The sequence below is a fragment of the Lepus europaeus genome, chromosome 2 (genome assembly GCF_033115175.1).
Source record: "Lepus europaeus isolate LE1 chromosome 2, mLepTim1.pri, whole genome shotgun sequence".
Taxonomy (NCBI): domain Eukaryota; kingdom Metazoa; phylum Chordata; class Mammalia; order Lagomorpha; family Leporidae; genus Lepus; species Lepus europaeus.
Genome location: NC_084828.1, coordinates 145,058,080 through 145,080,494, shown reverse-complemented (window position 1 = coordinate 145,080,494; position 22,415 = coordinate 145,058,080). Strand labels below are relative to the sequence as shown.

General features: G+C 43.5%; 1 protein-coding gene across 2 annotated transcripts in view; it reads left to right on the top strand.

Annotated features, from left to right (window-relative positions):
- The first annotated feature begins 2,623 nt into the window (after positions 1–2,623).
- Positions 2,624–22,415, top strand: part of NCK1 (NCK adaptor protein 1) — a 93,594-nt gene continuing 73,802 nt past the window's right edge. Inside the window, exon 1 of one of the 2 annotated variants that reach the window (XM_062214266.1) lies at positions 2,624–2,713. The gene's annotated coding sequence lies outside the window, so the exon portion shown is untranslated. The remainder of the gene's footprint in view (positions 2,714–22,415) is intronic. The other variant, XM_062214258.1, reaches the window with a different exon arrangement.

Below are 22,415 nucleotides of genomic sequence, written 5' to 3'. Positions count from 1 at the left end.
TGAGTGCAATTCCATACTTGACTCTCTGCTGTCCACACTTTCACCCTGCACTTCCTTCTTTCATTACAGTTTCCTTATTTTTCTTGTTTGTGTTAAAGAATTCTTAGTAAGAATGGGTGATGGGGAAACTAAAAGAAGGAAAATGAAGAGGAAAAGCAATGTTTACAGGGAACTAAAACTCTTTTTTTGAAAAAGCAGACTTAAGGGGCTGGTGTTGTGGTACAGCAGGTTATGCTGCTGGCTGCGATGCCGGCATCCCGTATGAGCACTGGTTTGAGTCCTGGCTGCTCTGCTTCTGATTCAGCTCTCTGCTATGTGCCTGGGAGATCAGCAGCAGATTGCCCAAGTGCTTGGGTCCCTGCCACCCACATGGGAAACATAGATGGAGTTCCAAGCTCCTGGCTTTAGCCTGGCCCAGCCCCAGCTAATAAAGCCATTTGGGGAGTGAACCAGTGGGTGGAATTCTTCCCTCTCTTTCTCTGTAACTCTGCATTTCAAATAAAATAAATACTTTTTTAAAAAGTAGACTTAAGCTTTCTCCATTACTTGCAGCTGCTTTTATTGCTTAAATAAGTGGCACAGTAGTCAAGAGATCTAGATCCAAGTCTTCTGAAGGCTTTGTTCAGATCATTGTCCCACTCAATATACAGATTCTTGTACAAAATAAAATCTAAACTGAAGACTTCAGCTTATTTTTTCTTGAATTTTCTAAAAATGTATAGTATAAATTGTGAAAACAAGGACTATATTTTACTTGTTGGTATTTGATTTTACACCCACTTACCCCATCATATGTAAAATATGTAAATGGAATTGAAGTTCAATCAGGTTCTGTTAACAGTATTCTGTGTGATTTTGCAGAATGGTTTTAACAGATTTTGCATAAGAGCGTCTTAAAAAATTCACATACGGGGCAAGAACTTGGCCCTAGCAGTTAAGATACCACTTGGGATGCTCACTTCTCATGGGGGGGGGGGGGAGGGTGCCAAGGCTTGAATCCTGGCTGTGTTTCTGATTCCAGCTTCTGATAATGTGCACTCCAGGAGGCAGCAAACTGATAGCGCAGGTTGTGTCCCTGTCACCCATGCGGGAGACCTGGATTGAGTTCTGGGCTCCAGGCTTCAGCCTGGCCCAGCTTTAGCTGCTGGGAGCATTTGGGAAGTGAACTAATATATGGGACATATGTCTCTCTCTTTAAAAAAAATGAGTATGATAATATTTCAATCCATAAACTTTACAAAATGTACAAGGAAACCTTGTATTAGCTTAGACTACCATAACAGAATGCCAGACTGGTTGCAGATGACTGCTGTACACTCACAAGGCATAGAGATAGATAGCCCTTATGTGTCTCATTTCATAGACATTTATCCCATCAGAGGAGGGCCCACCCTTATTATCTCATTTAAACTTAATTACCTCCTAAAAGTGTATCTCCAACTACAGTCACATTGGGCGGTAGGGCTTCACCATATGAATTTGAGTCTAGAGCAGCTATGATAAAATACCCAAAGGTATTCAAACTCTTAGGAAAAATGAAAAATTCACTTGCATTATTCACTTTGGAGGACATTAGTAGAAAGTAGATACAGAACAGCTGTTGGCCAGTTTCGTGCTTTACTCGTCTCAACTAACTTGAGGCTAGGAAAGGGCCATAGAAAATTCATGCTTGACTTTATGATCCTACAGAAAGCAGGCCAAAAACCACATGCATCCATTGGCGCTCAAGTGAGTAATTTGCAGATAAAAGCAGAAAACTGGCCTTCCGAGAGCTGCAATCAGGGCCAGGATGAAGGGAGGAGGGAAAGGAAGATGTGTTAATGCTGTAGGCAGTATTTACTGACCATAAAATGAAGCTGACATGGCTCCTGATTTAACAATCTGGGAAGGTTAAAGACAAACCATTCCAGTAGCTCAGGTAGGGAAAACACCTGCGCTCCAAGAAAGCCACCTCACCCGGCAGGCTTCCTGGAGGAGCAACACCCAAGGTGAACCACACCGAGCGGTTAAGGAACGAGGCAGGTCGTGGGCGACGGCCGCACCAGCTGGTGGGGCGGGGCCGGGCCGCCGACGAGCGGCGGAACGGTCACTGCAGACCGGGGCTGCGCACGCGCCAGGGCACTTCGAGGGCCCCTCAGCCTGTTACTCTGGTTAGCGGCTCCAGGGAAGCCACATCCTCCTCCCGGGTCCCCATGTCCAGGCCTTGTTGTTTTTCTTTGTCGCTCCACGCCCCTTGGGACTCTTCAACTAGGAAGACCCTGCTCAGGCGCAGAAACCAGGGGGAAGCTCCCAGGGCACATGGGCGCAGTGATTTTTGCTATGGAGTCTCTCCTGAAGCGCCGAGGGGGGAGGAATCTTCAGCCAAGGCTAGCCGGGGAGGCCACAGACGAGAGCGACAGCCAGGCCCACCACTTCGCTCCCCTGTTAACCGACGCGCAGCCTCAGCTCACTGCACTTCAGATTCAGCGTTTGAGTGACAGGTGGGCCCACCCAATCCCGGCGCGCTGCAAGCCATTGTCGCGTCAGGGACCGGGGTATGGGGCGGCTGGGCCTATCAGCTTGGGCCAAGAGCGGGTTTCCTGCCCGTGCGGGCCCGCCCTCCCACAGCGCGCGCCCCGCCCCTCTCCTGGGAGCTACGCGGCGGCAGAGCGCAGGCCTCGTGCCGTAACGGCCATCGCGGCGGGCGCGGCGGCGGCCCGGTGACCCTCCTCAGGTGAGCTGGCGCCGCCAGGCTCGGCAGCGGGGACGTGAGACGGGCTCGGCGGCCGGCGGGGACACAGACAGCCCGTCAGTGCCCCTTCCGTGCGCACAGCCGGTTTCTCGCCTCGTCGTTTCCTCTTCCCTGGTGAAGTTAGCCCCCGGGGCGCCGTCTGCCGGCCCGGAGCGGAGCCGGAGGGGGCGGGGAGGCCGCTCGGCCGGGGCTCGGCGGCGTCCGCACCGCGGCCGTGCGCGAATCTCGCGCCGCTGCCCGGGCCCCCGGGCGGGCGCGACCCCGCGGCCTCTGTGGCCACGCCGGGCCGGGTGGCGGCCGAGCCGGGCGCTGGCTCTCGGTCGGCGCCCCTCTCGGGAAAGTGCGGAGGGCAGGAAGGTAGGGTCGTGGCCGGCGGGGGAGGGAGCCGTGCCCGCTGCCGAGGGTGGACATCTTCGGGGCGCGCCCCGCCCCAGGCCGCGCTCTCCGTTCTGGGGAAATCTGGGTGTTGCTTTCCCCGTGTGGACCTGCGGTAGGGTCGTAACGCGACTTGCAGGGGCTGGGAAGCTCTTCTGACTCGAGTTGTAATATTTGGTTGAAAAAAAAATTCACCTCGGTAGCTCGGATTTTTTTTTTTTTTTTTTTTTAAATTTTTTTAGCCTTTCTTATGTGTCTCCATCCACGTTGAATTAGCCGTTAGAAACTCGGGAAGCAGGGTTTTGTTCAGGGCTGAGAACTTGGCGTAACCTAGGTAGGCATTCCATTAAATGTCGAACTGATGAAGTCACCTGGAATTAATTCGACCCGATACCTTAGGTGTGTTAGGTTAGGAGTTAGGAAGGAATGAGGTTAAGGAATATGTTTTGAAGCCCATCTTGGGGTGGGGAGCAAGGAAGCGAGATGTCAGTCTAAACCGGGTAAGTGTTGTCAGAGGTGTCCGTTTAGTTTATAACCAGCCGTAATGATTTGTTAGGTACCTGGAAGTCGTTGTGCTGCCTGAAGTCGCCACCTCCAGTGAGTTCATTTACTGAGGAAACGCAGATGTAACCCAAGAAAGTTTGGTTTGGTAGTTGTCAGTAATGCTCAGTACTTACCTAGGCGTCGCGTTCCTATCCGGATAGTAACTCAAATATGGATTGATTAGTATCTGTTCATTTTGTCCACAAACTCGGGGACTTTTTCTTTTGAGAAAATTGTGATCTGTAGGAATTGGCTGTAATATCCGTAAGCACAGTTTGTAGATTCTGTTGTTCTTGTATTGAAGTTGAAAATGTTTGCCCTGTTTTTGTAAGCATTTTGTCTAGATTTTCTCAGAATTTTCAGGCCTGTGTAAACAGAGCTTGAAACATACCCCTAATGTTTTGTTAGATATTGAGTGATATTTTGTTACTAGTTTTCTTATTTTTCTTTCGGACCTTTGAGAACTTTGCTTTCAAAGCTCAAGGTAGGTCTTACATGATTATTGTGATAAATTCCTAGTCAGGAAGACTTACTGAAAGTAGATACATTCTATTTCCTTAATCATAGCTTAAGAATTAGTTTTTTATAATTTATTCACCTTTATAATAAGGAAAAATACCAAATGTTTTTTCTACCAACACGAGAAAATTAAATGACTATAGTTGACAAGTAAAATGGATGGGAACTCTTGGAATTACTGAATATTTAACAAATGTTTCAGAAATTCATTGATGTACTTTTTTCTTTTCTTTTTATTTATTTTTTTTTAAAGATTGTATCTGAGAGGTAGAGTTACAGAAAGAGAGAGGGAGAGACAGAGAAAGGTCTGCCATCTGGTTCATTCCCCCAGATGGCCGCAACGCCTGAGGTGAGCCGATCGGAAGCCTGGAGCCTCTTCTGGGTCTCCCATTCAGGTGCAGGGGCCATCTACTGCTTTCCCAGGCCGCAGCAGAGAGCTGGATCCAAAAAGGAGCAGCCAGACAGAAACTGGCATCCACGTGGGATGGACAACTGACAGGGCCAAGAAAGACAGTTAAATAAAGATAAATTAAAAAGCAACAATTATGTCTGAATAATTCTCATTTTAGCCTTTTTCAAAGATAGGATTTATTCTTCTCTTCAAAACTGATTCCATATGCTGACTTTGTTTTTTGGCATTATCATGCTTTCATCTACCTAGAGGTAAACCTTGGTCTTATCTCTGTCCACATAACATTGGACAGTTTTTGCTAGTGTTTTTGTTTTGTTTTGTTTTTTAACTTCTTTTAGGTCCCTGTTCCTTTATACATTCTTACGTATTTTAATGTCTGTTTCAGAACCCACTTTTAGGTGGGTTTTCTACCTGGCATTTTCCCCTACTCAGTATGTTCTACCAGCTGTTTAGTTCTTAAAATAGTGCTTCAAGAACATCCCTCACTGTTTAGAAACCAGTAGGAACTCTTATCTCCAGAACGTAGTTCATAATTCATAGCCTTCTAACAGTTTGCTCAAATCTGTTTTTCTGATGGTAGTATTGTTTCTTTGTTAAGGTTGTCTACCCTGACTAAATCAATCTCATTTTCATTCATTCTTTCATATCGTAACTTAGGGAGACTTTGAATGCCTGTGTGTAGGCAGCCTACTCTTCAAAACAAAAATTCCTCCCCCACCCTCAAAAATACCCAAGTATCAAATGAAGTAAAATTTTTTGAAGTTTAGTTTTTGTGCCGTCAGTGCAGCCTTCTGAATGTGTTTATTCCATGTTGTTGCTTTCCTTTGAACCCATAGCCCCTATTTTGCCATTGCCTTGGTTTTTAAATCTTATATAGACTTTTTTTTTTTTAATTTATTTTTTTTTGACGGAGTGGATAGTGAGAGAGAGAGAGAGACAGAGAGAAAGGTCTTCCTTTTTGCCGTTGATTCACCCTCCAATGGCCGCTGCGGCCAGCGCATCTCGCTGATCCGAAGCCAGGAGCCAGGTGCTTCTCCTGGTCTCCCATGCGGGTGCAGGGCCCAAGGACTTGGGCCATCCTCCACTGCCTTCCCGGGCCACAGCAGAGAGTTGGCCTGGAAGAGGGGCAACCGGGATAGAATCCGGTGCCCCAACCGGGACTAGAACCCGGTGTGCCGGCGCCGCAAGGCGGAGGATTAGCCTGTTAAGCCACGGCGCCGGCTATATCTTATATAGACTTGTGTGGAATGTTTGAATCCAACCTTTTGTTTTATGTATGGGGCAACATACATAAAGAATAACTGCACTAAAATTAACATACTTAGTGATGAGGGCAGAGCTGTGACTTGAACCTTGATCTGACACAATGTTGTGTGTGCTGTGTGAATTGTACTGCCTCTTATCTCTCCTTAGGTCATTTTGTATTATGCATTTTTTTTTTTTTTGCATTTTGTGTATTTATCTCAGATTCAGAACTTCCTGACAGGGGAATCTCTGTGACTGGGATCCTGAATTATGTAAATCAGGGGTGGGAGACATCCTGCCCGCAGTTCCTGTGAGGCCCTTGAAATCATTTGGTCTGGCCCTGCCAAGGCAACTACAGGGGGGACTCAAAATTCAGTTTTTAAGTGGATAATTTTGTGTGGCCTGTGAATGATGTTACAAATATCCAGATGGCTGTTGGCAGAAAAAAGGTCCCTCACCCCTGTAGAATCTGCATACAGTCTTTGTTGGTGCTTGTTAGAGGAGTTAAAAGTATTAACAGTAGTGTTGTCATCTCTAGTTGAGCACTGGGACCCACTAAAAAGTGAATGCCTCCTTACAAGGTTTACTGCTGGAGAGAGTGTCTGTCTGAATCTCTTGAGAAACAGAAAGGGGTCTTTGGGGACCTTGAAATAGATTGAAAATAATGTGATGGTTCTGAGAAAACTCAGAGGGTTTATCACATGACTGAATGTAATGATCTAGCTGGTGTTCTTTTTCTCCTTCTGAGTTAGAACAGTGAAACTTTCTCATTTTACTACTTTTTGTCATCTTGTTCATCTGTCAGGGAACCAACAGTACATCTGCTTGTTGAGCAAAACATTCTAAAAGTCACCCCCCCCCCCCCGCCCCCGGCGCTTTGGAGAATTAGAGAACTTTTATGTATTTGTTCCTCATCTTAACTCTGAAGCTTCCATTAGTCGAAGCAGCATAGGGTTGCCTTGATATTTTGTCTTACATGTATGTATCAAGAGCTGAATGGTATAAGACGATAGAAAACTACTGTCTAGAGAAATCTCTGGAGAGACTGAATACTTACTCTTTTGGTCAAACTAGAAGCTGTTTTTAATTTATTTTTTGGTTAATAATGACTTGTTTTTTTTATTTATCAGCTGAAATAAATTGTTGAAACAATGATTCTCTTGTTCCTTATTCCTGAAATTCTAAGGATTGCTGAATTGGGCATGAGTGGTATGAATGATTTCTGCTTTTATTCAAATAGTTCAATTGAATAAAGCAAGCCGTGGGGATATGTGGAAATTTTTAAAAGAATGGATGCTTCTCAGATGGTTTTCTGTTTTTCTTTTTTAAAGAGCCAGCCTTTTCTTTCAAAAATTTCAGCACATATTTCCAAATCATGTTATTGTGTCGATCAACTCAGATAATAAATATTATAAATAATATGTACCTTTTAAGTATTCCAATTATTATGACAAAAACATTTATTCATTGAATGGCATTGGAAAATTTTCTTTAAATTTTAGAAATATTTAGAATATTTAATATGTACACCCCCATTGTAATAATTCTACTTGCTACCTTGGGAAGTCAGTTACTTTTTTTTGTTCATTTCTTTTAGTAGTTGTTAAAGACAGCCTATGTGCCCTTGCGTGATTTGGCTTTTGCTTACTTCTTATTGCGTTTCCTATCCTCTCCTCTCTGGGGCCTGAATAGCTGAGCTCCTTTTGCCTTGGAGCTTGTGAACATGCTCATCTCTCTGGGTAGATGACTCCTTTAGGTTAATTAGTATTAAGTTTGGCTACTGAAAACAGATGTTAAATAACTTTTTTTTTCCCTGTCACACTGGAGAAATACAGGATTGGCATAGCATTTGTTGTCTGCATTTGGGGAGTGTACCAGTTGAAGATGTCTCTCTCTTTCCCCTCTCTCTACTCTTTCAAATCAATCTTTTTAAAAAAATCTGTTTTCTCACAATTATGGAGGCTAGAAGTCTTAACAAGGTACCATCAGGATTGATTTCTGTTGAAATTTTTTTTCCTGGCTTTAGATAGCTGCGTTCTCTTTGTGTCCTCAGATGTCTTATTTTTAAAAAAAGATTTATTTATTTGAAAGTCAAGAGTAACAGAGGCCAGCCCTGTCATATGTCTTTTCTATAAGGAGAATTTTTTCCTCTTCTAGGATTAGAGCTCTTACTCTTCATTGCCTCTTTTAAGGCCCTGTCTCCAAATAACAGTGACAAGGCTTCAACATAAGAATTTAGGGGGAGGGAGAACACAGTTCACTTTATAATAATGATTTCCTTTCTCCACATTTTTTTTTCCCCGGGACTAATATCATTTGTTTAGATGTTAGACTTATTTTCTTTATTGTGTTTTTCATCTCTTAGTTCTTTTTGCTGTTTTGGGGAGATTTCCTTCATATCCTAAGCTTTCTGTTGAATTTTTCATTTTTGCTGTCAAGATTTTGATTTCCCAAGACTCCTTTTTGTTCTGTTAAAGATTTTTTTAAATATAACATCTTATGCTTTTTCTTGGATGCAGTATTTTAATTTCTGAGACTCTACATGATTTTTTAAAGAACATTTTTTTCTCCTTACAGACTGTTCTTCTAAGTTGATATTTTTACCACTTGCTTTTAACTTTTATGTTTGAGGCTTACTTTAGGTATCAATAATCATTAGTTGATTTGACAGCTAAAAAATCTGAATTGATTGGAATTTACAGACAAAGTTCATTGGATGGTGGCCCAAGTAAGCCATTCTGTTTTGAGAAAACCTGATGTTTAGGAGGTATTTCCTCTGGGATCCAGTTCATGGAAAACGCAGTGTGCCAGAGGGCTGAAGATTGGCCACCAGTTTTTGAGTAGATTTCTTAATTTCCCCACTTTTGAGAGAGTACACAGACCTTTAATTATGTCTGGTGATGCCTAGTTCAGGGACTCTTTAAAAAACAAATACAAAACCAAATCTCCTCCAGAGAATAAACCACCAGACTTGGCCGGCGCCGTGGCTTCACAGGCTAATCCTCCGCCTTGTGGTGCCGGCACACCGGGTTCTAGTCCCGGTTGGGAAGCCGGATTCTATCCCGGTTGCCCCTCTTCCAGGCCAGCTCTCTGCTATGGCCCGGGAAGGCAGTGGAGGATGGTCCAAGTGCTTGGGCCCTGCACCCGTATGGGAAACCAGGAGAAGCACCTGGCTCCTGGCTTCGGATCAGCGTGATGCGCCGGCCGCAGCGGCCATTGGAGGGTGAACCAACGGCAAAGGAAGACCTTTCTCTCTGTCTCTCTCTCTCTCACTATCCACTCTGCCTGTCAAAAAACAAATAAACAAAAAGACAACAACAACAACAACAACAAAATATTAAACCACCAGACTTGCTAGTGGGAGTGAAGTAGTCAACCACCAGGTGGATTCTGGAAACTTCTAGGTATTTACCTGCTTTTCAAGACAGCTTTCACCCAGTCTTCCTTTAATTGTCCTTGTTTCAGTTCAAGTTGTACTACCATTTGCTGCTAGTTCCTGAATGTTTTGAGGATTTCAAGGTATAAATTCGGTTTTTCAGTTCCTTGCTTAGACTTTTCTGAAATTCACCTAGTGATTTAGTTATCAGATGTCTGTTTATCAGTTAGCCCCTGAAATTTTGATGCTATTGTTTGTTTCCCTGTGTATTTTGCCCTTTGGGTTAATTTCTTAAAAACAAAAACACCTTTTAGGTTTTTTAAAATCTATTTTAAACAACCTCACAGAAACCCTATTTGTGCTATGATAAGAATGGTTTTTACTTTTGATTTTATTTTTTCTAAAGATTTATTTAATTGGGGCTGCCACTGTGGTGCAGTGGGTTAAAGCCACGCCTGCAGTGCTAGCATCCCATGTGGCCACTGATTGGAGTCCTGGCTGCTCCATGTCCAGTCCAGCTCTCTGTTAATGTGCCTGGGAAAGCAGAAGGGGATGGCCCAAATGCTTGGGCCCCTGTGCCTGAATGGGAGACCCAGAAGAGCCTCCTGGCTTCCAGCCTACCCCAGCCTGGTCATTGCAGCCATTTGGAGAGGGAACCAGCTGATGGAAGATCTCTATCTTTCTCTGTCTCTCCTTCTATCTCTGTAACTCAAATAAATAAATAAATCTTAAGAGATTTATTTAATTGAAAGAGTTACAGAGAGGGAAAGATGGAGAGAGATTTCCATCTGCTGGTTCACGCCCATATGGCCACAATGGCCAGGGATAGACCAAGCCAAAACCAGGAGCTTCTTCCCAATCTCCCATGTGGGTAGAGGGGCCCAAGCATTTGAGCCATCCCCTTCTGCTTTCCCAAGCACATTAACAGGGAGCTGGATTGAAAGTGGAGCCTTCTGGACTCTAATCAGCATACACATGGGATGCTGGCATTGTGGTAACTTAACCTGATGCCCCACATGCCTGCCCCTGATTTTTATTTTTTAAAGGTTTGTAACAAGCAAAAACCAGAAGAATATGCGACAGATAGGCTTGTGTGGCTCAGAAATTCTAAAATATATATTATCTAGTTCTTTACAAAGAGATTTGTTTTGTCCTTGTTACAGAGTTCCTGATTTCCTTTAATAAAGCTGTTTGTAAACTACTTCTACTTTAATTTCTACAAAAAAGCTTCAGTTTATAATCCTGAAACTTGCCCATCCTGGCACTTGCTGAAGTGATTTAATTGTCTAGTGTATATCATGTAAGTTATGAGGAAGAATTGATATACTCTATTATCAGAGAGATACTTCTTTTTTAAAAATACTTATTCGAGGGGCAGAGACAAAAGGAGAGAGAGGGAGAAACAGTTTCCATCTACTAGTTCACATCCCAAATGCCCATAGTGGATAGTGCTGGGCCACGGCTGAAGCTGGGAGCTAGAAACAAATTAGTCTGGATCTCCTGTGTGAGTGGCAAGAACCCAAATACTTGACCCTTTAGTGCTTTTTCCAGAGTCATTACTAGGAAGCTGGAGTTGAAGTTGGAGCTGGGTGTCAAACCTGGGTCCAGCAGTGTGAGATGTGGGCATCCTGCCAGGCCAAGCACATGCCCCTGAGATACTTTAATGTAAAATCCTAAACAGCAGGAGAGCAAAATATTGGAGGAGAGGCCAGTGTAGTAGCTAAGTGGGGTAAGCCAAAACTTGGGACACCGGTGCCCATTCTAGCATTAATTGCTCCACTTCTGACCTAGCTCCCTGCTAATGTGCCTGGGAAAGCAGTGGAAAATGGCTTAAATACTTGAGTCCTTGCCACCCATGTAGGAGACCAGAATGGAGTTCTGGCTCCTGGCTTTGCCTGCCCCAAACTTGGCTGTTGTGGCCATTTGGGGGAGTGAATCAGCAGATAGAATATCTCTCTCTGAGGGGCTAGTGCCATGGCGTACTAGGTTAATCCTCTGCCTGCGGCACTGGCATCCCATACGGGCGCTGGTTCTAGTCACAGTTGCTTTTCTTCCAGTCCAGCTCTCTGCTGTGGTCTGGGAAAGAAGTGGAGGATGGCCCAAGTGCTTGGGCCCCTGCACCTGCATGGGAGACCTAGAGGAAGCACCTGGCTCCTGGCTTCAGATCAGTGCAGCTCCGGCCCTTGTGGCCACTTGGGGGGGGGTGAACCAATGATGGAAGACCTTTATCTGTCTGTCTGTCTCTCTCACACTGTCTATATCTCTACCTGTTAAATAAATAAATAAAATCTTTAAAAAAAACACCAACTCTCTCTGTTTATCTATTGCTCTGTCTTTCAAATAAATTCTTTAAGAAATTTTTGGAGAAATAAGTCACAGAGCACGTATTATGTATGAAGGTCTTTCAAAAAGTTATGAAAAACGTGATTTGTGGGAGTAAGCATTGTGGTGCCGTGGGTTATGCTACCACCTGCCATACCTGCATCCCATATGAACACCTGACTGGTCTTGTGATCCAGCTCTCTGCTACTGTGCCTGGGGAAGCAACAGAAGATGGTTCAAGTCCAGGATGGAGTTCCAGGCTCCTGGCTTTGAGCTGGCCCAGCCTTGGGGTTTATCGCCATATGGGAAATGAACCAACAGATGGAAGATCTCTTGCTCTCTGTCTCTTTTTCTGTAACTCTGATTTTCAAATAAATTTTTTAAAGTATATTGTAGAAAAACCTATGTAGTGATTTCAGAATTTTTTTGCACCTTTTTTTTTTTTTTGGACAGGCAGAGTGGATAGTGAGAGAGGGAGAGACAGAGAGAAAGGTCTTCTTTTGCCTTTGGTTCATCCTCCAATGGCTGCCGCGGCTGCTGCGCTGCGGCCGGCGCATCACGCTGATCCGAAGCCAGAAGCCAGGTGCTTCTCCTGGTCTCCCATGGGGTGCAGGGCCCAAGCACTTGGGCCATCCTCCACTGTACTCCCTGGCCATAGCAGAGAGCTGGCCTGGAAGAGGGGCAACTGGGACACAATCAGGCGCCCCAACCGGGACTAGAACCCAGTGTGCCGACACTGCAGGCGGAGGATTAGCCTATTGAGCCACGGAGCTGGCCTTTTTTTTTTTTTTTTTTTTTTTTTTTTTTTTTTGACAGGCAGAGTGGATAGTGAGAGAGGGAGAGACAGAGAAAGGTCTGCACCATTTTTTTTTTTTTTTTTAAGATTTATTTATTTGAGAGGAAGAGAGAGAGAGAGAGCGAGCTTCCACTGCTCGTTCACTCCCCAAATGGCCACAACAGCCAGAGCTGGGATGATCTAAAGCTAGGAGCCAGAAACTTCTCCCAGGTCTCCCACATGGGTGCAGGGGCCCCAGGACTTGGAGCATCTGAGACTTGAACTGGCACCTATATGGGATGCTGGAACTGTAGGCAGCAGCTTAACTCACTACGCCATAGTGCCGGCCCACACCAAAGTAAATTTTATCTTGATTCCCTTTTCCATTCATTTTTTGAAGTACCCTTTGTGTGTGTGTGTCTGTGTCCACAGTGTTCTTGCCATCTAAGTGCAGAACAAAGGAGACTTTATATACTTTGGAAAATGGAGAAAAAGGAAGTTGTAGTCTTAGAAGAACAGGCTCAAATGATATTTTTTATTTTTAAAACATTTTTAGAAAGAACATTTGGGGCTGGCGCTGTGGTGCAGTGGGTTAAAACCCTGGCCTGAAGTGCTGGCATCCCATATGGATGCCAGTTTGAGTCCCGGCTGCTCCTCTTCCAATCCAGCTCTCTGCTATGGCCTGGGAAAGCAGTAGAAGATGGCCTAAGTCCTTGGGCCCCTACACCCATGTGGGAGACCTGGAAGAAGCTCCTGGCTCCTGGCTTTGGGTCGGCGTAGCTCAAGCTGCTGCGGCCATCTGGGGAGTGAACCATCGGACGGAAGACCTCTCTCTCTGCCTCTCCTCTCTCTATAACTCTGACTTTCAAATAAATAAATAAATCTTAAAAAAAAAAAAAAAAAACATTTATTTGAAAGGAATTGTGAGGGGTTGGGGAAGAAAAGAGAGAGTAAGATTGATATTCCAGCTGCTGGTTACTCTCCAAATGGCCACAATAACCAGGTTCTGGCCTAGGCCAAAGACAGCATCTAGGAACTTCTTCCTGGTCTCCCATATGGGTCACAGGGGCCCAAGTACTTGGGCCATCTGCTGCTGCCTTCCCATCACATTAGCAGGAAGCTGGATTGGAAGCAGAGTAGCTGGGACTGGAAGCAGCACTCCAATATGGGTTGCTGGAGTCACAAGCATTGGCTTAACCTTCTGCGTCACAACACTGGCCCCCCAAATTATATTTTAAATGAGTCATTTTCCTCAGCTTCTTTATAGTTGGCAAATAATAGCTGGGGGAATGAATTGGCTGTAGGTAAGAAGCTGTCCCAGACAGTGGTACATAGGTGTGTATATGTTTGTATCCCTTTCTCCCCCTTGGTATGTCAGAAAAGAGGAGGAGGATTAATGTGGGACACATGTCATATCAGGAGAAATAAGAATTGCATTTTAAAGAAAGTTTCATATGTTTTTTAAAAACACAGAGTGACAGATACTCCATCTTCTGTTTCACTCCCCAAATACCTGCAAAAGCTGGGGCTGGGCCAAGCTGTAGCCAAGAGTCAAGAATTCCATCTTGGGGGCCAGCGCTGTGGTGCAGAGGGTTGAAGCCCTGGCCTGCATTGCCGGCATCCCATATGGGTGCCGGTTTAGGTCCTGGCTGCTCCTCTTTCAGTCCGGCTCTCTGCTATGGCCTGGGAAAGCAGTAGAAGATGACCCAAGTCTTTGGGCCCCTGCACCCATGTGGAGACCCAGCGGAAGCTCCTGGCTTCAGATCAGCTCAGCTCAGCTCTGGCTGTTGCGATCATTTGGGGAGTAAGCCAGCGGAATGGAAGACCTCTTTCTCTCTTTGGCTCTACCTCTCTCTGTAACTCTTGTCTTTCAAATAAAATAAAAGAATTTAAAAAAAAAAAAAAAATTGAAGGTAGAGAGGACAATAAAATAACACCCCCTAAAAGAAGGAAAGAAATTTTTAAAAAAGCAATGTTTAAGAATTCCATCTTGGTCTCCAAGCATGATTGGCAGGTACTCCAGTACTTGAACCATCGTCTGCTGCCTCTCAGGGTGTGCATTAGCAGGAAATTGAGGAAGGACTCAATGCCAGGCACTTGATGTGGGATGCAGGCATCCCAATTGGTGACTTAACCCCTGTGCTACACCACCAGCCCCAGGAATTGTGTTACAGGAGATAAAAGTACAGTGCACTTTTTTTTTTTTTTTTTGACAGAGTGGACAGTGAGAGTGAGCGATAGAGAGAAAGGTCTTCCTTTTGCCTTTGATTTACCCTCCAATGGCCGCCGCGGCTGGCGCGCTGCGGCTGGCGCGCTGCGGCCGGCGCATCACGCTGATCCGAAGGCAGGAGCCAGGTACTTATCCTGGTCTCCCATGCGGGTGCAGGGCCCAAGGACTTGGGCCATCCTCCACTGCAGTCCCGGGCCATAGCAGAGAGCTGGACTGGAAGAGGGGCAGCCAGGACAGAATCCGACCAGGACTAGAACCCAGTGTGCCGGCGCCGCAGGCAGAGGATTAGCCTATTGAGCCGCAGCGCCGGCCTACAGTGCACTTTTTTAAAGTGTTGATTTCCAGAAAGTTATGTTTAGTCTTATTTGCATGAGCAGTCTTACAGCTGGTTTCTCGTATAATTATTTCTTTTACAAAAATATTTGTCCCTTCTTTTTTTTAAAAAGATTTTATTTGTTTGAGAGAGTTACAGAGATTGAGGGAGACCTTTAAAGGTCTTCTGTCTGCTGGTTCACTCCCCAAATGGCTGCAATGGCCGATCCAAAGCCAGGAGCCAGGAGCTTCTTCGTTGTCTCCCACGTAGGTGCAGGGGCCCAAGCACTTGGACCATCTTCTTTTGCTTTCCCAGGTCATAGCAGAGAGCTGGATTAGAATAGGAGCAGCCAGGATTTGAACCGTTGCCTATATGGGATGCTGGCACCGCCACAGCACTGGCCCTTGTCACTTGTTTTCTTAAAAATTTACATATTTGAAAGGCTGAGTTAGATCTTCCAAATGGCCACAATGTTTGGGGCTGAGCCCTGTTGAAGCCAGGAGTCTGAAACTCCATCTGGGTTTCCCAGGTGGGTGGCAGGAGCCCAAGCACTTAGGCCATTGTCCTCTGCCTTCCCCATCAGCAGGGAGCTGGATATGAGGTGGAGCAGGCATGACTTGATCTGGCACTTCTAAGAGATGCTGGCTCTGCAGGCTGTAGTTTAACTTGCGGTGCTATAACAGTTATACCGTCACTATTATTTAAAAAACATATATATATATATATATATATACATACACACACATATATATATATTTCAGACTTGTTTCTGTGCGTATGCAGTCATGCACACCTTTTTTAAAAAGTAGGATTACATGCTACACCTTGTTTTCTGTGTTGGTTTTTATGAGCATCCTCTGTCAATATGTATAAATCTAAATGTTCTAGAGTCAGGTAAGTTGGGTTCTAGTTTAGAATACATCACTTACCATTGCATGGGTTTAGCCCTCTACAGACCTTCTCCCTCCCCTTGCCTTTTTTTCTTTATCTCTGATGCAGGGATAGTATCAAAGGACTAGTGTAAGGCTTGAATGTAAATTCATTTATCAGTGTAACTATTAAGTAGTGTTTGGTGCACATTAAGGATCTCCTCTTGCCCTTTAGAATCAACTTCTAAATTTAAAATACTTGGGTTCAAAGAAGTTTTAATGTTTGCTGAATTGCTATTCAGAACAAACACAGCAAGTTACACCTTTTTCACAGTATTTCTCAACTTTGCGTTCTTTTCTTCTTTTTTTTTTTTTTTAAATTTATTTATGTATTTGAAAAGCAGAGTTACAGAGAGATGGGGAGGTTGATCTTCCATCTAGTGGTTCTCTCCCCAGATGGCCAGGGCTGGGCCAGGCTGAAGCCTGAGGCTTCTTCTGGGTCTCCTCCATGGGTTTTTAGAGGCCCAGTTACTTGGGCTATCTTTTGCTGCTTTCCTAGGCAGGGAGCTGGACTGGAAGTGGAGCAACCAGGTCTTGAACTGATGTTCATATGGTATGCTAGCGTCAGAGGTGGCAGCTTTATCTGCTACGCCACAATGCCGGCCCCTCTCTTCCTTTCTAATTTTTGCCAACCTTAGAGGCAAAAAAAATTGAGAATAGGAAAATTAGACAAAATCATAAGCATAGTATGGGCTTTTATGTTTTTTGTCATACCTTTTGAGTAATTAGTATAATAATGATGAAGTCAGAAGAATATGAAAGATTTGAACAATGTAATCACCAGTTGAGTCTAATTGACGTACATAGGACATTTCAATTGGTGCCACCAGAATACAGAGCTTTATCGAATGCTTATCAGTTTTCCAAATTGATGCATGTTAAAAGTCAAAAAATTGAAATATGTAATTCCAGAGTGTTGTCTTTGACATGCTGAAATTAAGCCAGAAATCAATTAAAAAATAAATTAGAAAATTATCAGCTGTTTGAAAATTAAGCAATATATTTGCAGATGACACAGGGGTTAGATAAATATAGCATTAAACTATTGTGAACTGAATGATGAGAGTATGGCATAATTTAAGAGATACAGGTAAAGCCATGCTTAGAGGAAAGTTTATATCCTTAAAATGTACATATTAGAAAAAATGAAGTCTAGGCTGGCGCCACAGCTTACTTGGGTAATCCTCTGCCTGCAGCGACAGCACCCCGGGTTCTAGTCCTGGTTGTGGCGCTGGATTCTTTCCTGGTTGCTCCTCTTCCAGTCCAGCTCTCTGCTGTGGCCTGGGAGGGTAGTGGAGGATGGCCCAAGTGCTTGGGCCCTGCACCCGCATGGGAGACCAGGAGGAAGCACCTGGCTCCTGGCTTTAGATTGGTGCAGCGCCGGCTGTAGCGGCCATTTGGGGAATGAACCAACGGAAGGAAGACCTTTCTCTCTGTCTCTCACTGTCTAACTCTGCCTGTCAAAAAAAAGAATGAAGTCTAAAAGTAATTGAAAAGACTTCTGGATAAAGATAACTGAATGAAAATGTGTTCACTTTTACTCATTTTGACAGCCCATGAAGGTAACAGTAAAGAATATTTTTAAAAGGTTCAAACTACAGAGATAAAGAATGGAAGAAGAAACAACAGCAATGAAATTTGGAAGTTAGAAAGATAGTAAATTGATGTAAACTGATGGTAAGTTTCTTGGTAGACTTGAACATGTTGAACACTAAAATGACAGCAACAAAAGTCAAAAAGAATCGTCAGGCTCAGGAATTGGCAGAATCAGGTATTTGATAGGGAGGAGGTAATGGTGGTGCTAAAAATAAGAATTTCTTGGATGTCTGTGTAAGAAGTAGCTTAACCATAATAGAGAAAGTGGAAACAACCCGAATGCCTGTCAGCTGACAGAGAAATACAATGTATAGCCAGACAGGGGGTATTATTGGGTAATAGAAATGAATGGAGCACTGTTTCACATTATAACATCAGTGAACCTTGAAAATCTGCTCTGAAAGAAGCCAGTCACAGAAGACCCCAGTGTTCTATAACACATACTCCAAAATGGACAAACCTTGAAAACATGATGCTAAGTATACAGAAGCCCACATACTGTATGATTCTATCTGTGTGAAATGTCCAGAAAATATAAATATGTAGTCAGAACATAAATTAGTTGTTACCTAGGGCTGGGAGTAGAGTGTGATAGAGGAAAATGGGAAGTGACAGCTTGAATAGAGTGTGGGGTTTCTTTTTGGGGTTATGAAAATGTTCTGGGGCTGGCGCTGTGGCGTAGTGGGTAAAGCCCGCCTCCTGTAGTGCCAGTATCCCACATGGCTCTGGTTTGAGTCCTGGCTGCTCCACTTCCGATCCATTTCTCTGCTGCGGCCTGAGAAAGCAGTGGAAGATGGCCCCAAGCCCTTGGGCCCCTGTACCCACGTGGGAGACCTGGAAGAAGCTCCTGGCATCGGATCAGCGCAGCTCTGGCCGTTGCAGTCAGTTGGGGAGTGAACCAGCAGATGGAAGACCTCCCTCTCTCTGCCTCTGCCTCTCCTCCTCTTTGTGTGTAACTCTGACTTTCGAATAAATAAATAAATCTTAAAAAAAAAGAAAATGTTCTAAAATTGATTGTGGTAGTGGTTGTACAGCTGTGAAGACACTAAAAGCCATTGAACTGTATATTTTTTTAAGAGTTACACAGAGAAGCATAAGCAGAGAGAGGTCTTCTGTCTGCTGGTTCACTCCCCAGTTGTCCACAACCACCGGAGCTGCACCAATCCTATGCTAGGAGCCAGCAGCTTCCGTGTCTCCCATGTGTGTGCAGGGGCCCGAGGACTTGGGCCATCTTCTGCTTTCCCAGGCCATAGTAGAGAGCTGGATTAGAAGTGGAGCAGCTGGGACTTGAACCGGCACCCATAGGAATGCTGTCACTGCAGGCAGCAGCTTTACCTGCTACACCACAGTGCCGGCCCCAAGCTGTATACTTTAAATAGGTGAGCTTTATGGTATGTGTAGTATGTTAGAATAAAGCTGTTACGAGAAAAAACAGCTTGAAACTATATCTTTTGATGTTTGTCTAGTTGAGTGACTTGCTCCAACAGAAGATCGAAGGTTTTTCTTCCACAATTATGAAACAGACTGTGAGAGAATATGAGTGGCATACATGGTAAAGGGCCAAACAGAAGATACCCAAATTAAGTGAATGTGCTCAATATTAGGACTGTTATTGAGAGCTCTTCTCCTGTTTGACTCCCAGAATTCTGGCCATCAAGTAGGAATTTAAAAGAGAAAGTATAAGTTGTTCACAACGACTCTTAGGACTTGCCAATAAAAAATGAGCAATCAAGGACTAGCTTTTCATATAAGAAACCAAAACAAACGGAAAAGGAATTTGGAAAAATATGAACAAAAAAATGACCTTTGGAACTTACAATAGCAAGAATAAAAGATTAAAAATGAAGAAAAGCTGGAAAGCAAAAAAGGCTAAAAAGTCAGTTTGGGATAAGGTTTAAAATATAATTTGAGGGGAGATAGGCTTTTTTTCCCCATGTGATATCATTTAGGGTGAGTGTTGGTTGCGGAGTGTTGTCAAGTTGATGTTAACAGTTGGCTGGGATCTCTTTGGCTTCTTATTTCTGTGTTTATCTTTCCTTTTAACTCATTCTTTTTTTTTTGACAGGCAGAGTGGATAGTGAGAGAGAGAGAGAGAGAACACAGAGAGAGGTCTTCCTTTTTGCCGTTGGTTTACCCTCCAATGGCCGCTGCGGCCGGCGCATCACGCTAATCTGAAGCCAGGAGCCAGGTGCTTCTCCTGGTCTCCCATGCGGGTGCAGGGCCCAAGGACTTGGGCCATCCTCCACTGTCTTCCTGGGCCATAGCAGAGAGCTGGCCTGGAAGAGGGGCAACCGGGATAGAATCCGGCTTCCCAACCGGGACTAGAACCCGGGGTGCCAGCGCCGCAAGGCAGAGGATTAGTCTGTTAAGCCACGGCTCCGGCCTTTTAACTCATTCTTCACACAGCAACCAGAGAAATGTTTTTAGGATTTTTGTATTGGTTATGATATTGCTAACATCTCTTAATATTTAACAGATCTTAATAGCTTTAACACAAGTTTATAATTATTTTCTTACATCGCAGTCTGGTGTGAATGTTGGGGGGTCATCTCTGCTCTGTGCATCAATTAGGACACAGGCTCCTCTGTGCTTTTATATTACCACCATAACTAGCTTGTGGCTTCTGAGGTGGTTTTGAAAGGGGAAGTGTTTGTGAAGGAAGATTTTAGGGTCCAGCCTGGAAGTGGCATACATGACTTTCACATACACCCTTAGTGGTCAGAACTAAGTCATAATATCTCACCTAACTTCAGGAGGGACTGGGGAATATGCTGTAGCAGTGTGCTTGTGAAGCAGAGAATGCAGATATTGAATACTAGCAGTCTCTATCATAGTATATATTAGATTATAATTTATTTGCTTAAAACTCTTTATTGACTTCTTATATATGGAATAAAATTGACCTATATCTGTTATTCCAACCTTAACATTGTAACACTCACTCTCCTATCTCTAGCCAAATTTGACTAGGTCATTTTCTATAACGTGCAAGGCTTGTCCCTCATAGTAGCTATGTGCTTTCAGTTTGCTTTGCTTGGAACACTTTAAATGTTTACATAACTGCCTCCTCATCCTTAAAGTGTCAGCTTAAATTCTGTCTAATTAAAAGCCCCAGCCTGAAGTAGTACTCCTATTATCTGTCCTTTATGACTGTACTGTCTTTATCTCTGTCACAGCATTTATCACAATCTGTTTATTTGGGAAGAAAATTTTTGTTTTCCTAAATGTGTCCTCTGCTAGAAAGGGATATGTTTGACTCACTGTTGTATTCCAGCAGCACCCAACCTGTGCTAACATATACTAGTATTCAGTAAATCTTTTGTAGCAATGGATGAATATTACACAGAACTGACTGAAGTAGAGAGAGTGAATTATAACCAGTGACTTTTATGATAATTTAGGTGAATTGCTGAAGGCTTGGGCTTCAGTGCTAGCTCTCAGTGGGGAAAAAAAAGGTATGAGATACGTCTTAAAGGAAAGACCACAAATTTGTGTGACCTTAAAGGGAATGTGGGTGAATGGGAATATGGTGGTTTGTCAATAACAGATTGTTAAGGAGGATAGTAGAGCTGTGTTTTTAAAGCTGAATTGGATCTGATTCATGTTGAATTTGAGGTGAAAGTAGGATATTCAAGTAGATATGTGGAAGAACAGTGCCTTAGATTAGGGAACACAGTTGGGATATCAGATTTGGAAGTCTACCAGCCAGAAGTGATAAGATGAAGCCATAAAAATGGAAGAGCTATTGCAGGGGTGAGTATATATTGAAAAGAACAGGTAACTCACGAGGAGGTAAAAGAGGAGCCAGAAATAGAAACTGGAGTAGGTTGAGAGGGAGGAGGAGAACCAGTTTCATATAGGGTTAAGGAAAACAGCAACATTTCAAGAAGGATGGTTAACTTGACTGCCTCTAGTCTGTTTTTTGTGATATTTAATTGAAAGTCCTAAAATGTTACTTTTCATGAAGTAGTTTGAGACCAGAGGGTAACTTGAGCTTTGTTTTTTTTTTCAGAGAAAATACAGTTCAATGAAAATAAGGACTATAGGTTTGAGTTCTTATCTTTCAGAGATACTGAAACATTTACAAAGGGGTTTTTATTTCAAAATAATGAGGAAGCAGGAGTGGGCAGAAACATGAATAGGGAGTCTTGATGATTACATTTGTGTGATGAGTTTGGTTTGGAGGGTTTGCTGTCTTTAGTGTATGTTTGGAATTTTACCTTATAAAAAATAGAAAAGAAGAGAAACGGTCCATCATCCTCTTACTGTGACCTTGGGCAGTTCCTTGAACTTTAAAGGCTGTTTCTTCAGTTATACAGTGATGATATTAATAGGAGGATTTACTTCATATGGTTGTTGTGGGGATTCCTAACATTATAATAAAAGCTCTTAGCCTGCTTTCCTTTGTGCACTAAGTGTCTAGTGAACATTTCTGAAATACAGTGAGACAGTATAATTAGGCATCAAGGTTAAAGAGTTTATAGAGGGAGAAAAGGCTTCTGCAATTGTTGCAGCAACTTAAAAGTAGTTCCTCCCCTGCCCGATTTTGTTTTCTGCCTGCTTCAGTTACAGTGAGCCAGAATCTACATGGCTCAATGATCCTCTTGGTATATCATCAGGTTAGTAGTAGCCTTAAGGATGTGTCACAATGCCTGTGTTGTTCACCTTACTTCGTCTCATCACATAGGCATTTTATCATTTCAAATTATCACAAGAATGCCAGATATAGTACAATAAGATATTTTGAAGGAGTCATGAAACTTTTGACAGTATGTTAAAATTATTTCATTATTAATCTCTTCTACAGTGCCTAATTTACAAACTTTGTCATACATATCTGTGTGCAGGATAAAATATAGCATATAAATGGAACATTTGGTACTGGGGATTTTAGAATGTATTACCTGTGGGTAGCGAGAGGACTTCTGTATTCTTTGTAGAGTTTTTTTTCCTTTAAATACACAATCTTTATTTGAAAGTCAGAGTTACACAGAGAGAGAAGGAGAGGCAGAGAGAGAGAGAGCCTCCATCCGCTGGTTCACTCCCCAG